This window comes from Elgaria multicarinata, chromosome 7 (genome assembly GCF_023053635.1).
Source record: "Elgaria multicarinata webbii isolate HBS135686 ecotype San Diego chromosome 7, rElgMul1.1.pri, whole genome shotgun sequence".
Lineage (NCBI taxonomy): Eukaryota > Metazoa > Chordata > Lepidosauria > Squamata > Anguidae > Elgaria > Elgaria multicarinata.
In genome coordinates, this window is record NC_086177.1 from 86,054,234 (window position 1) to 86,069,246 (window position 15,013).

General features: G+C 43.2%; 1 protein-coding gene and 1 non-coding gene across 2 annotated transcripts in view; both read left to right on the plus strand.

The window, feature by feature from the left end:
* The window catches only part of CPQ (carboxypeptidase Q), a 216,888-nt gene that overhangs the window by 101,735 nt on the left and 100,140 nt on the right, over positions 1 to 15,013 (plus strand). The gene's annotated exons all lie outside the window — the stretch shown is intronic.
* Positions 2,719 to 2,788, plus strand: TRNAT-UGU (transfer RNA threonine (anticodon UGU)). The gene has a single exon. It is a non-coding gene; the product is annotated as a tRNA-Thr (tRNA).

The following is a 15,013-nucleotide window of genomic DNA, read 5'->3' on the forward strand; positions in this document are numbered from 1 at the left end:
TTTATTACAATTATATACCACCCCATAGCCGAAGCTCTCTGGGCGGTTTACAAAAGTTAAAAACAGTGAACATTAAAAAGTATACAAAATTTTAAACCATCAAAAACATAAAAACGACAGTATAAAAACAACAACATCCATTTCAAAACAACAGTTCTGGGGTCCATTTAAAACAAACAAACTTAGCAGTGTTAAATGTTGTGAACCGGCCAGAGAGCTTTGGCTATTGGGCGGTATAAAAATGTAATAAATAAAATAAATAAAATTAAAATAAAATCGGGGAGATCATTCCATAATTGGGGGGCCACCACTGAAAAGGCCCTCTCCCTTGTTGCCATCCTCCGAGCTTCCCTTGGAGTGGGCACTCGGAGGAGGAGCTTAGATGTTGTGTGCAGTGTACGGGTAGGTTCATGTCGGGAGAGGCGTTCCATCAGGTATTGTGGCCCCAAGCCGTGTAGGGCTTTATAAGTTAAAACCAGCACCTTGAATTGGGCTCGGAAGCGTAGAGGCAGCCAATGCAAGCGGGCCAGAATCGGTGTTATACGTTCAAACCTCCTTGTTCCAGTTATCAATCTGGCCGCTGCATTTTGCACAATACTAGAACCCAGTGGGGTGATCCCATGAAGCTGATTGGTGGGTGATTCAGGACGGATAAAAGGACTTCTTCACACAGCGCATAAACTATAGAATTCACTACCACAAGATGTGGTGATGGCCACCAATTTGGATGGCTTTAAAAGGGGGTTGGATAAATTCCTGGAGGAGAAGGCTATCAATGGCTACTGGTCCTGATGGCTATGTGCTACTTCCAGTATCAGAGGTAGTAAGCCTGTATAGACCAGTTGCTGGGGGACATGGGTGGGAGGGTGCTATTGCACTGTGTTCTGCTTATGGGTTCCTGGTTGAGATCTGGTTGGCCACTGTGTGAACAGAGGGCTGGACTAGATGGACCCTTGGTCTGATTCAGCAGGGCTCTTCTTATGTTCTTAATGTGGCCCTGAAGAGCTCCTGCGAAATGGAATTCAGCCCTTGGGCTGAAAGAGCTTCAACACACGTGTCCTACACTGACATCAGCAATTTAATGATTAGAGTCTTGTACAAATTACTTCCTAAACATTAGGGTTTTTTATTGAATCTCCTCCCTGCATTTGAATTGCTTATCTAATTCACACACACACACACACACACACTGCATTTGGATTTTTTTATGTAATTCCCCCTGCATTAGGATTTCTTATTAATTCTCCCCCAACTCTTGTATTTTGATCTCAGTGGATCCACAGTGTACTTCTCAGCCCTGGTTTACTTCTTAAATGAGGAGAGACGTGTAGCAGGGACTCATAAGAGCCATCTGTGAACTACTGGATGTGTTTCCTAAATGTGTTCTGTGTCCAGCTTTGTATGACCGTTCAGTCTTTTCTGCTTCTCATTTTGTCTGTCAGCAGGGCGGTTCAGTATTCAGCCTTTTAAGCAGGGGAGGGGGGCAGAGAACCTATTTGGCTTTTTTGTGCCTCGAAAGTAAAGTGTTTGGTCTCCTTGCGACCTCTCAGAGACTGAAAGGAAGAACACTAATGGAATATAAAGGGACATCCTATTTGTCGCCACCCGCCATTAGCCAGAGAGTACCCACATGCCTCCTAATTGGCCACATGGAATGTAGATAATGAATGAAACCTAGGATGGGTTTCTTAACTTTAGTATGTAGTGGGCAAGACAATGAAGTCTGCTTCAACAAACTGCCTGAATTATCTGACCCAATCTGTACACTTCCTCTATTTTACCTCCCAGATATCTCTCATTTCTAAAGGGACTGACATTTTTCTCCCAGTTAGCCTGTTTGCTGTTGGCCACAGAGTTCTTCAAACATTTATCCATTAGTGGTATCAAAACCAGCCCAAATATAGCTTTTCCCCTGCTTTTCGTTAGGATGTGCCCTCCTTTTACTGAGACATTTCCTTCTACACCCGCTCACTCTTTCTGAAATGTACAGCTATAGTTTGAGACCTGAATGGCCTTTTTATAAGCTCACATTCTACCACACAGTTGTACCTGATGCATGATAAATTTCTTGTCATAGACAACTGAGCCACAATGAGGTAGAATGGGGCAGTTAGGTACTTTTTGACAGAATGTAATGGTCTTGCAGCCCTACCTCACCCAACTTTTTCGATGATAATATGTATCACTTTACTAACTCCCCCACTTCCTTGAGCTAATGATAAGTTCTTTCCCCTAGGATGCTTGGAATATCATGAATCCTGTTTAATTTATCTTCAGATCTATAGTGCTTTCTGCTTGTGTCCATTTGCTTACTATTGACCACTTCCTGTCTGGCCCAAACTTGGCCACCATTTCCCCACAGTTAAGGGTTCAGAATAGTTACCTTTGAGATGTATGACCAAGCCTCTATGGGAAGGAAGGACAAGAGCCTCCTAATTCTCTAGACCACAAGCTCCAGAGCCATCTTCCTTCTAGCAACGTTCTGGGTACCATGCAGTTAAGCACAAACTCATATAGTTCACTACCTGGGCATGCCCACTGTACAAATAAAAGAATGCTAACTTCTATCAGCTGGGCAAGCTGCAGCTCTCAGGCCACATGCGACCCTCAACATAATTTCATGCAGCCCTCGGTCTAATTTCAAAAGCCCTCCGCAAGCGATCAGTTCAGACAACTTGCAAGAGCTATTTGTCCTGCCCTCGGCACCCAACAGGAGAGGGACGTAGCTCAGTGGTAGAGCACCTGCTTTGTATGCAGAATGTTCCAGGTTCAATTCCTGGCATCTCCAGGTAGCGCTAGAAAAAAATCCTGCCTGAAACCCTGGAGAGTTGCTGCCAGTCAGTGTTGACAATAAAGGTGTAGATGGATCAAGGATCTGAGTCAGTACAAGGCAGCTTCCTATTGAGATGAGAGATCCCTTCCTGCTCCATCCAACTAATGCCCCTCAAGCCAAGTAACTCCAAGTGGTACCACAAAATATATATTTATTGCTCAAACAGCATTTAAGAATAACAAAACTTTGCACTGATGAAACAAGCAAAACATTACTGCACACAGTGCAATTAGGATGATTACAACCATAATGGAAATAGTGGCTAGCATATTTCTTTGTAAAATTAAAGTTCTATTCCTCTCAGCCAACAAAGCAATCATCATTAAGAATTTATAGTTACTTATCTGGCAGACAGCTTTGGCAAAGTTTAGGTAATCATGTTTGGTAAGCTTCTCTCTGGTCACCCATGTCAAAATCTTACCACTTGTCACATTCTACCTAGCGATAGTTCTCAAATCTTTGTCTTAAACATACATCTATGCACCTTGATGTTTTGGACTCAGGCACAGCTTCTACTCATGACCTCAGGAGGGCCTCTCTATAACACAGCTAGGCTTACCACTAATGAGCTTTCTACTTCCAAGAATTAACCAACCCAGCTGTGGTGAGCTTTTTGCCTCATTCCAAGAACCCATTTTTGCACTTAAAGCTAGCTTATAACATACATAGCTAATCACTCTATTACTAATCACTTATACTTAGCATGTACAGATTATTAGGAATAGCACTCCTATGAAATACAATGAATTCTTATCAACAATACATGTTACATTCATACTTTGTGACACTATGTTCCTCTTCCATAGCCAAGCTGTGTTGGGCAACAACTCCCAGCATCTCCTAGCTGTTCCAACTGGATTCTGTAAGTTGTTGTCCAACACATTTGGAGAAGGCTGCTCTTACCTGTTCCATTGGGTTGTGAGGAGAGAGAGAGAAGGAATGACAGAAAGAGAAAGAAAGTCATGTGCCCGCCCCCACGTTTGTGGTCAGTTAAAAGCTCAGCATATGTTGTTAACTGCCTGGTATTTATTTTATTTATTTATTTATTTTATTTTATTTATTTATTACATTTTTATACCGCCCAATAGCCGAGGCTCTCTGGGCGGTTCACAAAAATTAAAATCATCATAAAACAACCAACAAGTTAAAAATACAAATACAAAATACAATATAAAAAGCACAACCAGGATAAAACCACGCAGCAAAATTGATATAAGGTTAAAATACAGAGTTAAAACAGTATAATTTAAATTTAAGTTAAAATTAAGTGTTAAAATACTGAGTGAATAAAAAGGTCTTCAGCTGGCGACGAAAGGAGTACAGTGTAGGCGCCAGGCGGACCTCTCTGGGGAGCTCATTCCACAACCGGGGTGCCACAGCGGAGAAAGCCCTCCTCCTAGTAGCCACCTGCCTCACTTCCTTTGGCAGGGGCTCACGGAGAAGGGCCCCTGTAGATGATCTTAAGGTCCGGGTAGGTACATATGGGAGGAGGCGTTCCTTCAAATAACCTGGTCCCAAACCGTTTAGGGCTTTAAATGTCAATACCAGCACTTTGAATCGGGCCCGGACCTGGACTGGCAGCCAATGAAGTTGTAAAAGGACTGGCGTAATGTGATCTCGCCAGCCAGTCCCTGTTAGTAAACGGGCTGCCCTGTTTTGTACCAGCTGAAGCTTCCGGACCGTTTTCAAAGGCAGCCCCACGTATAACGCATTGCAGTAATCCAAACGAGAGGTTATCAGAGCATGGATAACTGTAGCTAGGCTATCACTGTCCAGATAAGGGCGCAGTTGGTATATCAGCCTAAGCTGATAAAAGGTGCTCTTTGCCACTGAGTTCACCTGTGCCTCAAGTGACAGTTCTGGATCCAAGAGCACCCCCAAACTACGGACCCGATCCTTTAGAGAGAGTGCAACCCCGTCCAGGACAGGGCAAACATCACCTGGTAGAAGAGAAAAGACTTGACCTGGTGCCAGAAAGATAGTAGTGTTGGTGCCAGGCAAGCCTCATCAGGGAGATCATTCCATAATTGGGGGGCCGCCACTGAAAAGGCCCTCTCCCTTGTTGCCATCCTCCGAGCTTCCCTCGGAGTAGGCACTCGGAGGAGGACCTTAGATGTTGAGCACAATGTTCGGGTAGGTTCATGTCAGGAGAGGCGTTAAAGCAGAGAGTGTGCTCGTATCTATTCACTTCCATGCATGGAGTAAAACACAAAATCCAACATAAACAAATTGCTCCATTTAAAATGTATAAACAATTTTTGATCCTGCTGAGAAGCAGATAGAAAGGGAGAGTCATCCTTGAGAGATGCTAATCACATCACTTAATGATTTACTGGAAGGTGTGTCACTAGCTCAGTGATACATGTGGGAAAGGAATGGAAGTAAAGTAGGGATGGGAATGGTCAATTGTTAAGTAATACTGCATTGGGGCAGGAGGGTGGGGAGCTGAATAAAGCTGAATAAAACCATTAGCCCTAAATGTCTTGAGCTCAACACAATATGGAGAGCATGCACCCCCTCTTCCATCTCAGTCTCCAAGAGAGGTTTTAAAAATTGGGATACAGTAGATGAATAAACTGGATCTGCTGTCATGGTTAGAAGTAGAACAGTTGGATATATATGGCAAGAAGAAACAAGTTGCCATTGGTCTAGCATGACAGGAGGTTAAGGACTGGCCAGGATGAAGGAAGATGGCCCCATGGATTGCAACTCCTATTATCCCTGATGAGAGATGTAGTCCACAACTGGAGAGTCAGACATGGTATAATCCCTGAAGGACTGTTGTAACACACTTGCCTTTTCTGAATGTTCCAGTTTGGGCAGGTGGCAAATACCTCAAGAGTCAGCTGGACAACCACCTATCAGGGATGCTTTAGGGTGGATTCCTGCATTGAGCAGGGGGTTGGACTCGATGGCCTTAGAGGCCCCTTCCAACTCTACTATTCTATGATTCTTTGACTGTATAGAATGGCAGAGTTATTATTTACGCTGCTTTCTCTACTCCGCTATCTTCCACATCACTTCTAATATCAAATTTTGTCCTTTTTCCTCACCAAAGACATTTGATGGTTTTGAGTTATTCTATTCCAAGCCTTTTAAAGGCTCTATTTCAAAGGAATAGAATAGCTCCTCACCTTGCTGATTTAGATTCATTTTCATCCTGGTTACACCTTTTCACTTCGCTTGCCAGGACTGGTTGGCTTTTCTTCTACTTGCTGCACTTGAAACTATAGCTGAAAATTGCATTTTATTCTTTATACGTTACGCTTTCCCCTTGCTACTTCCAGTAGAAATATGGAATTCAGAACTTCATAGCTGGTAAAACTTAATGACTTAAAAACCTGGGACCAGGATATCTGAAAGACTGCCTTCACCCATATAACCATGACTCACCTGCTGAGATCTTCATTGGAGACCCTTCTGTGTGTCCCAGTATCCTTGGAGTATGATTAGTTGAGATGAGGGAGAGCGCCTTTTGAGTGGCTGCCCCCAGGCTCTGGAAGCCCAGAGAGCTTCAGTTATGGGGCAGTATTCAATTGTAATAAATAAATAAATTCCCTCCAAGGGAATGGCCCCTCATTAATGCCATTCCACCCATTTTAGGAAGGCTTTTTGGACCAGATGTTTTTAGCCCTATAAAAAGACATTGTTACAATCCTGCTGGAAACTATCTTAAGACGCAATTCTATGCCACGCCAGTTTAATTGAAAAAGGCCTACAACTCCCAGCATGCCACTGTTAGTTAGGCCTTTCCCCCCTGTCTGAACCTGCATAGGATTGCATCCTTAGTGGAATTGCTTTTCATATCTACTTTTACCATTATGCTTGGATGTGTTTTTCTCCAAGTGTATTTTTTTGTTTTGAACATTTGTGGCATTGCTGGCCTGCTTGGACTTGAAATCACGAGGAAAGGAAAGGTATAAATGTTTTAAACAAATAAATAAAATAAATAACAGTGGCGGTTCTTCAAATTCAGGAGCTTCTGGTAACAGTTGGGGTGACAAGACATATTATGGCAAGGACGGGCTGCTTCAACCCTGCAGAGTTTTCCCATCCGGCCTATGGAGGCTTGAGCTCCCTTTGTGGGCCCCACCTCATCCCCTCTGCTAGTCCCACACCATGGAGGCTACTAAGGTCTTCAGGAGAAAGCGTGGAGATGAATCCTGGCTGTCATCTCCAATCCGAAATTCCAAATAAGAGCGAGAGCAGCACATGGACTGGGGATTGGGGACAGACCATGCACTGCAATTTCATAAGAACATAAGAAGAGCCCTGCTGGATCAGACCATGGGTCCATCTAGTCCAGCACTCTGTTCACACAGTGGCCAACCAGCTGTCGACGAGGGACCCACAAGCAGGACACGGTGCAACAGTACCCTCCCTTCCATGTTCCCAGCAACAGGTGTACTGCCTCTGATACTGGGGGTAGCACATAACCATCAGGGCTAGTAGCTATTGATAGTCTTCTCATCCAGGAATTCATCCAACCCCCTTTCAAAGCCATCCAAATTGGTGGTCATTGCTACATTTGGTAGTCGTGAATTCCATAGTTTAACAATGTGCTGTGTAAAGAAGTCCTTCCTTTCATCTGTCCTGAATCTCCCACCAATCAGCTTCATGGGATGACCCTGGGATCTAGTATTATGGAAGAGGGAGAAAAATGTCTCCCTATCCACATTCTCCACACCATGCATAATTTTGTACACCTCTAGAAGGTCTCCCCTTAGCCTCCTTTTCCCAGCTAAAGAATCCCAGTTGTTGTAACCTTCCCTTATAGGAAAGATACTCCAGTCCCTTGATTATTTTAGTTGGCCTTTTCTACACTTTTTCCAACTCTACATTTTTGTATTGTTTTGCTGTAGGTATTAAAATAGACCTCATTTAAAAACACTTTCACCATATTTGACTAAATTGGTTAAGAAAATTTGGCTGGTTATTTGAGGCCCACTGCTAATGCCCATAAAATCTAATATTATTATTATTATTATTATTATTTTAAATTTTTTAGGTGCGCAGACCAGAACTGTACACAGTATTCTAAGTACGGTCACACCATATATTTGTATAAAGGCAGTATGATTCCAGCAATTTTATTCTCAGATCCCTGGCTGAGGCGCTAATTGGAGGAGTTCCACCCACGCTTCAGCCTGAGATCAAATGCAATCAGGAGGCACATCCACACACCCTAGCATCATTCTGCCCAATGATGCTAGGCCTGGGGGGCATCCGACAGCCCCCCTATCCAAAAGTTACAATCTGATTTAACAATTCTACATTTTTCTTTATATCAATTGCGTAAGCATCAGAGTTTTTCAAGCCCTAAAGGAGCAAGTTGGTCCTGCCTCAGAAGAAACAACTGTGTTCCCCACCTCCCAGCAACTTCCTGGGGATCATTATTTTATGGTTTGTTCAGGAACTGCATACTTCTGAAGCTACAAAACTACCAACGAGCTGCTTTTCCATAACTTGACGGTCTTCTCAATGAAAAGTGATGCGGTCATTATTCAGATGAGGTTCATTGGATATGTGCGAATTGCTGCTTGACGTAAAGTCACCCCAGTTCAAGATAAGCACCCAAGAACTTCTTTTTAGTTGGAACTTCCACGCACCCAACTCTCCTCCTTACCCTTCCACCTTCTCCAAGTTAGAAAAAAGGAGGGGAAGCGCCTTACCTTGCAAGAAGGGGAGTGGGTAATGGATTACTGACTGAACGCACGAGAAGACACAGGAGTCCCCTCACTGGCTAAAAACGGTGCACTCATGGACTAGGAATGATGCACAGAGCATGATTTCTTGTTGGGGTTCACGAGGCACCAGTTGACACTGTGCTGATGGAGACTGCTGGTAATTGCTGCTCCTTCCCTCTTCTCCATGATAAGGCTCTTTTGGCTTGGGAAACAGGGGGAAAGGTAGCATGAAATTGTAGCATTTGCAAGTGCAGATCATTGGCTTGAAAATGCCCTTTGAGGCTTTTCAAGTGATGGTCACGTATCCTTAAAAACGCTGGTCCTTTCGTAGGACGGTCACTGGATTCAAGCAACATCCCTAGATACATCACAGTCCACCCAGCATTGCTCTTCCACATTTCCTGTTGATTTCTTGCCCGGCTTGCATAAAAGAGGGCTGGATGTATTGGCAACAGGGCAGATTAAAAAGCTTAATCAGTTGTTTTCTTTTTTACAAGGAGGTTAGATTATTTGGTAAGCCGTAAAGACTCTCCAGACAAAGCAACAACATTCTTTGAAAATGAGTATTGTTAACAAGAGATCCGTACAGAAGTGTGATTATTCGGACCACAGTACAAAGAGGATGTGACAGTACCGTTCAGCTTGTTTGAACATGTTTTATGAGGAAGCAAGTCAGTGAGTATAACAGCAGCTGGTATACAACATTGCCTTACACAGAAGGCTAAAAACTGAGGAAGAAAAAAATTGGGAAGATAAAAACGCACCTGGATGGTCATTGGATGATAGGGAGAAAGTATATTAGCATACAGGCCAGTAAGATTTCTCTGCTGCCAGTAACCCAGTCTAAACATCCAACTTTTTTTAATGTACCCCTCTAACGGTGGCAGCGGGGAAAGAGGGTTAGAACATAGTTTTACAAAAATTCTTCATTTTAACCTTCAAAGTCAAGTTTCCCATAAATAATAATAATAATAATAATAATAATAATAATAATAATAATAATAATAATAGATTTTATGGGCATTAGCAGTGGGCCTCAAATAACCAGCCAAATTTTCTTAACCAATTTAGTCAAATATGGTGAAAGTGTTTTTAAATGAGGTCTATTTTAATACCTACAGCAAAACAATACAAAAAAAAAACACACTTCTGGGATCCTGACAGACCTGCCCAAGTGTCAAATGTATCACACTTCCAGCCTGATCCTATGCATGTATACTCAAAAGTAAGTCCATCTGTATTAATTGGATTTTACTCCAAGTAAATGCACATAGGATTGCAGCCTGACAATACAACCCTATCCACTCTTATTCAGGAAACTGTCCCATTATGTTCAAAGTTCCCTACTAGAAAGTTACTTCTGAATAATTGGGGTTGGATCCAGATATACATTGAACTGGGCTGGTGGAAGTGATTCCTGTCCCTCCAGTTTCCTGAAAATGCTGCACAGAAGGTTGGGAGACCCCACTGAATGGGGTGAGCTGTGGTACGTGTGCTGGGGGAGAGGGGATCCCCAAAAATCAGGGGGGGTCACCTTCCATGGGCATAACTCTTCCATCCACAGAAGGCAAATCCTGGATCCAGTCCAGTGTGTTTAGGATTGCAGCCTAAACATAAGAAACAAAATCCAGCATAAGAATCTAGCATGAGCAAAACTGATTACAATTAAGAACTCAGGTTGCAACAACAACAAAAATATTTGTCCCAATGGCACTTATACACACACAGAGAGACAGAGAGAGACAGAGAGAGAGAGAGAGAAGGCAGAATTTTATTCTTCCATATATGCTTCCTCCTTCTGGGATTAGAGGTTTTAATTATTTCCTTAAAAAACCCTTTATTTCAGTAATTGTACCTATGCATCAATATACCCATATCTGTCACATCCTCAACCTCCAAATTTAATAAAGTTAGCTGGAGTGGGGGGAAAGTAATGTTTGTGACATGTGTTTCCCCATCCTAATATTTCCACTATATTTTCAGGTTCACTGTTGGGGAACACATCTTTTCCCCCCAGCTAACTTCATAAAATATATTAGCAATAAATTAATGATAAATGGCACTAATTAGATGCTGTTAACCGATAAGCAACTTGGAATAAAGATAATAAAAATGAGAAGAAGATGGATGAAATGGTAACTGAGTACTCTTTGCAACCTAAAGTCTTGCGATCTAACTTTTTGTACATCAGGCTTTCAAACCTCTTGCCCTTCCAAAGTATATTGTCCATATTTTCTCAATTTTAAAGTGTTATGGTGCCCAGGTTAGCTCCTCTTTTTTAAACCGGGAAGCATTTTAAAGGAAAGAGAAAAAGAGACTTGTGCTCAAGTTCTCAAATGTTGCTGTTGGAAAAGAAACCTGGGGAGCAAAACCAAAAACAACTCAAGGTAATAACTTTGGGAGAGTACCTTGAAGGCTCAAGGCAGTTGCTGGTGTATAGCTAGGGTGACCATTAGAAAAGGAGGACAGGGCTCCTGTATCTTTAACAGTTGCATAGACAAGGGAATTTCAGCAGGTGTCATTTGTATATATGGAGAACCTGGTGAAATTCCCTCTTCATCACAACAGTTAAAGCTGCAGTTGCCCTGCCCTCTTTTAAATCTGGTCACTCTAGGATAGTTCCTGCAGCTTTAACTGTTGTGATGAAGAGGGAATTTCACCAGGTTCTCCATATATACAAATGACACCTGCTGAAATTCCCTTTTCTATGCAAACGTTAAAGATACAGGAGCCCTGTCCTCCTTTTCTAATGGTCACCGTAGTATAGCTAAACTGCACTCATGCAAAGATGTGTTTTGTATGCTCCCGCACTGCCACATTGGTGCTGCTGCACTTTGTGCAATTAGGGATGGGAGAGCCAGGGATGCTCAAGCACAACGAAATTCTCCAAACGTCATTTCAAAGCTCAGTTCAGCTTGCTCCTGTTCTTGTTTGCTGCCTGCTTTTTTCAGTTCATTCAAACGGGGAGAGAGTGCATTTTTCAAAAGTGTGCACTTGTGAAAGTGTGGATTTTTAGAAGTGTGCATTTTTTGGATGCAAACACAAGTTCAGGAATTTGCATACTTTTTTTTTTTTTTTTTTTTGAGAACATGTGTTCCGGTTCATATTCATATTTGGGGTTGCATCCGGGACATTTTCAAGTGATTTGTGAACTGAAACAAAATCCTTGTAAATCTGTGTGCAATCAGAGCATGACTTTTATGAGCTACTTATGCAACAGTACTTCCCCTTGCTCTCCTCACCACTGCAGCCCCAATGGTCATCCCAAATCTTCTCTAGAGGGTCCCTCAACCCTCTGGAGCAGATAATGGGGGGTCGTGAAGACCCAGGAGAGGGTTCTATTCCACTAGCAGATGGCCACCATTGGGCCGCCTTGGTTCACCTAAACAGTCCCTATGCAGTTCTGGTGAAATCCAATAAGCAAAACATGATACAAATTGAGAGAGACAGTGTGGTGTAGTCGTTAGAGTGTTGGACTGGGAACCCGGGTTCTAGTCCCCACATGGTGACTTTGAGCTGTTACTGACTCTCAGCCTCCCTGACTTTACACAGTTGTTGTGAGAATAATATAGAATGAAGGAGGACCATGTAAGCCGCCTTGGGTTCCTTGCAAGAGGAAATTACATATATTTATAAATGTAATAAATACTACAACTACTAAGACTAATACCATACAACCTGCAGTGGTGTGATTGTTCTGTCTTTAAGCAAATATCAGCTACAGTGTTTGGGAGGAAAACATGGATTCCCTCCTCTCCCCCCCCCCCCACCCACACATGCACAAGTTGCTGCTTGCATCAGAAGGAAAGCTTCTCTTGATGCCAATGAGAGCTTTCTTCTAATGTAAATAGCAACGTGGGATGCTATTTACAACAGAGATTCCGGACTGGCACTGTGGCAGGTGCAAAGCGATACATCATTTCTCCCCCATCCACCTGCAATGGTCCTGATCCAGATTTGGGAGGGGATGCTATGGCTGCTATTTTCTTTAAATCAAACAAAATGGGGACTGGTAGTTGTGGAGTTCTCCTCAGGTGTAGCTTGGCCCTTTTGTAACTTGCACATACTTTAATTTTGGGTGACGATGTACTTGCCTTCTCATGCAGTAAGGCAGCCTTCCCCAACCTGGTGTCCTCCAGGTGTGTTGGACTGCAACTCCCAGCATGCTGACTGGGGATAATGAGCATTGCACTCCAACACATCTGGAGGGCACCAGGTTGGGGAAGGCTGCAGCAGGCTGCCATCCAGCTGGATTTTCAAAGTGAAGAGGTGGAAACAATACATCCCCACCACCCACAGCAAGATAGCCCTTCGTGAACAGGAAAGAGAACATGATGAGGAAACCACCAGCCAGTAGAGGCTGGTGGCTCTTATGTCAGTAGGGTGGTGAATCTGGTCCGGGTTTCAGTCAGAACTCTGAAGGAGTTATCCAAGGTGCTCTGTGTTTTTAATGATGACTTTCTAATATTGTATTTAAATGTATTTTAGTAGTTATTGTGAACCACTGAGGGTTATTATATTCAGTGATATATAAGTATCACAAATAAAAAAATAAGCTCCAAGTGGCAGTCTGGCTGGCTTCTTCCTGTGGAATGGGAGTGGGGTGGGGTGCCATCTTGTCCCTTTCCTTAGGTATCAAATTGTCTTGGGGTGGCCCTGCCTCTTCCAAAAGAGTGGCTTTGGGATTGCCTGTCTGCACCTTAGGAATAAAGGCAGTGGATGCTGTTCAAAGCAAACGTTACTCCAGATACCTTTCGGTGGGAGTATATATCCAAATAAATATGATCTGAAAAAGGCATTGCAGCTCATCCAATCCCAGCTTACATTTTATTTATATTTAATATACCAAGGAACTGCCAACATGTGTATACGGACTCATCTTTTGCCTGTTAAAGAAGGGTATTTAAGGATTAGGGCTATTTCCAAGCAACATAGCCATGTGAGCCTGGGGTTTACTACAGATTCACAGCTAAATGACAGCCTTTCTGCCTCCGAAACCTTATCGAGGATAATAGCAGAAGAGAAATTAAATGCTGGGTACGTTTCAAATGCACAGTGACTAATTCAATTTCCTGGCAGCAGGCCGGCGCTATGACGATTATCAAGCACTTGTCAGTCATGTGCTGTCTTCGCACCAGGACAAGCTGCATTTAATAAAAAAGAGGAAAACAGTCGGAGGGATTCTTCATCCTCCTACTCACATATGGAACAGCCACATTAAGGGAGTGTTTCTTTGTTCAAGTCAGGATGCCCTAACTCCTCTCAAAGCAATCTCCCATTGCACATTTGTTCTTCGACTCCGGAGTCCACTATCGCATCCCTCTGTGAACATGCGTCCATGTGCAACATCGCGCAGGACACTCTGCTTGCGTAACAATCCACATGCTTTCCTTTTGTTTTTAAATCCATCGCCATCGGTTCTTCGTCGCCCTTGTGCTCTGACCTTTCCTCAAACAGCTCCAGTCCCACCAGAATGAAAGACCTCCTGGCCGCAAATCCCATTTCAAATTCAGCCTTCTACAAACGTGTTCTACTAAATGTTTGCCTTTAAGCAGTACCGGGACAGTGGATCAGGGATCCGCTCCGGGTTTCAGTCGAAACCAGTCAGAACTCTAAAGGAGCTCTCCAAGGTTCTCACCTTGGATAGCTCTGCACCTTGGATAGCTGCTTTAGAGTCCTGACTGGTTCCGACTAAAACCTGGAGCAGCTCCAATCTGCCCCACTGACATTGGAGCTGCCAGTCTCTACTGTTTTACCTGCAGAAATCCCCAGTTTCAGTCCTTGGCATCGCCAGCAGAAAGAATCCCAATTGCAGGTGACATGAAAGACCTCTGCACAAGACCCTAGAGAGATGGGAGAAAATTACAGGAGAAAATTCTAGGCTCAATGGATGAATACTCTGACCTGGTTAAAGGCAGCTTCCTCTGTCTTCCCCACCTCCAGTCTGCTTGGACCTTAACCCCGCTTGGATGTAACATTCTGAAAGGTGTGACTACACTTTTATGATAGCAATTTCTAATCCCAAGGCAGATTACACCATTTCTTTATTCCAAGTTGCCTGCTGTTGTAACACGAGTCTTTTCACAGGAACAAAAAAGTAATTCTCTATCAGACATTCTCACATAGCTATGGTTGCCAGGGAACAGCATCACACCGTATTAGCAGGGTAGACTTTCACTGCTATAGAGACGGCATTCCTTCTGGTCTACATTCCAGTTTTTTGATCCACTTATAAACTAGCCCATAATTCACTTCCAGGCATAGGTGCAATTTCTAAATCCAGTGTTTGATGAAAACAACTTGACCAATTTACGGCCATGCCAGCAGTGCTTTTTAGCATCTCCTTCAGTTGCCTCATCTATTTAAGAATGTGCCTTGGTGGATCTGCAATCCCCCAGTCAAGCACACACCATTCACTGTTTTTATTCCGGCCCGTTCACCTTGTGCTGAATATGTGAGCAGCTTGGCAAATATTAGCCATGGAGGCCAAGAC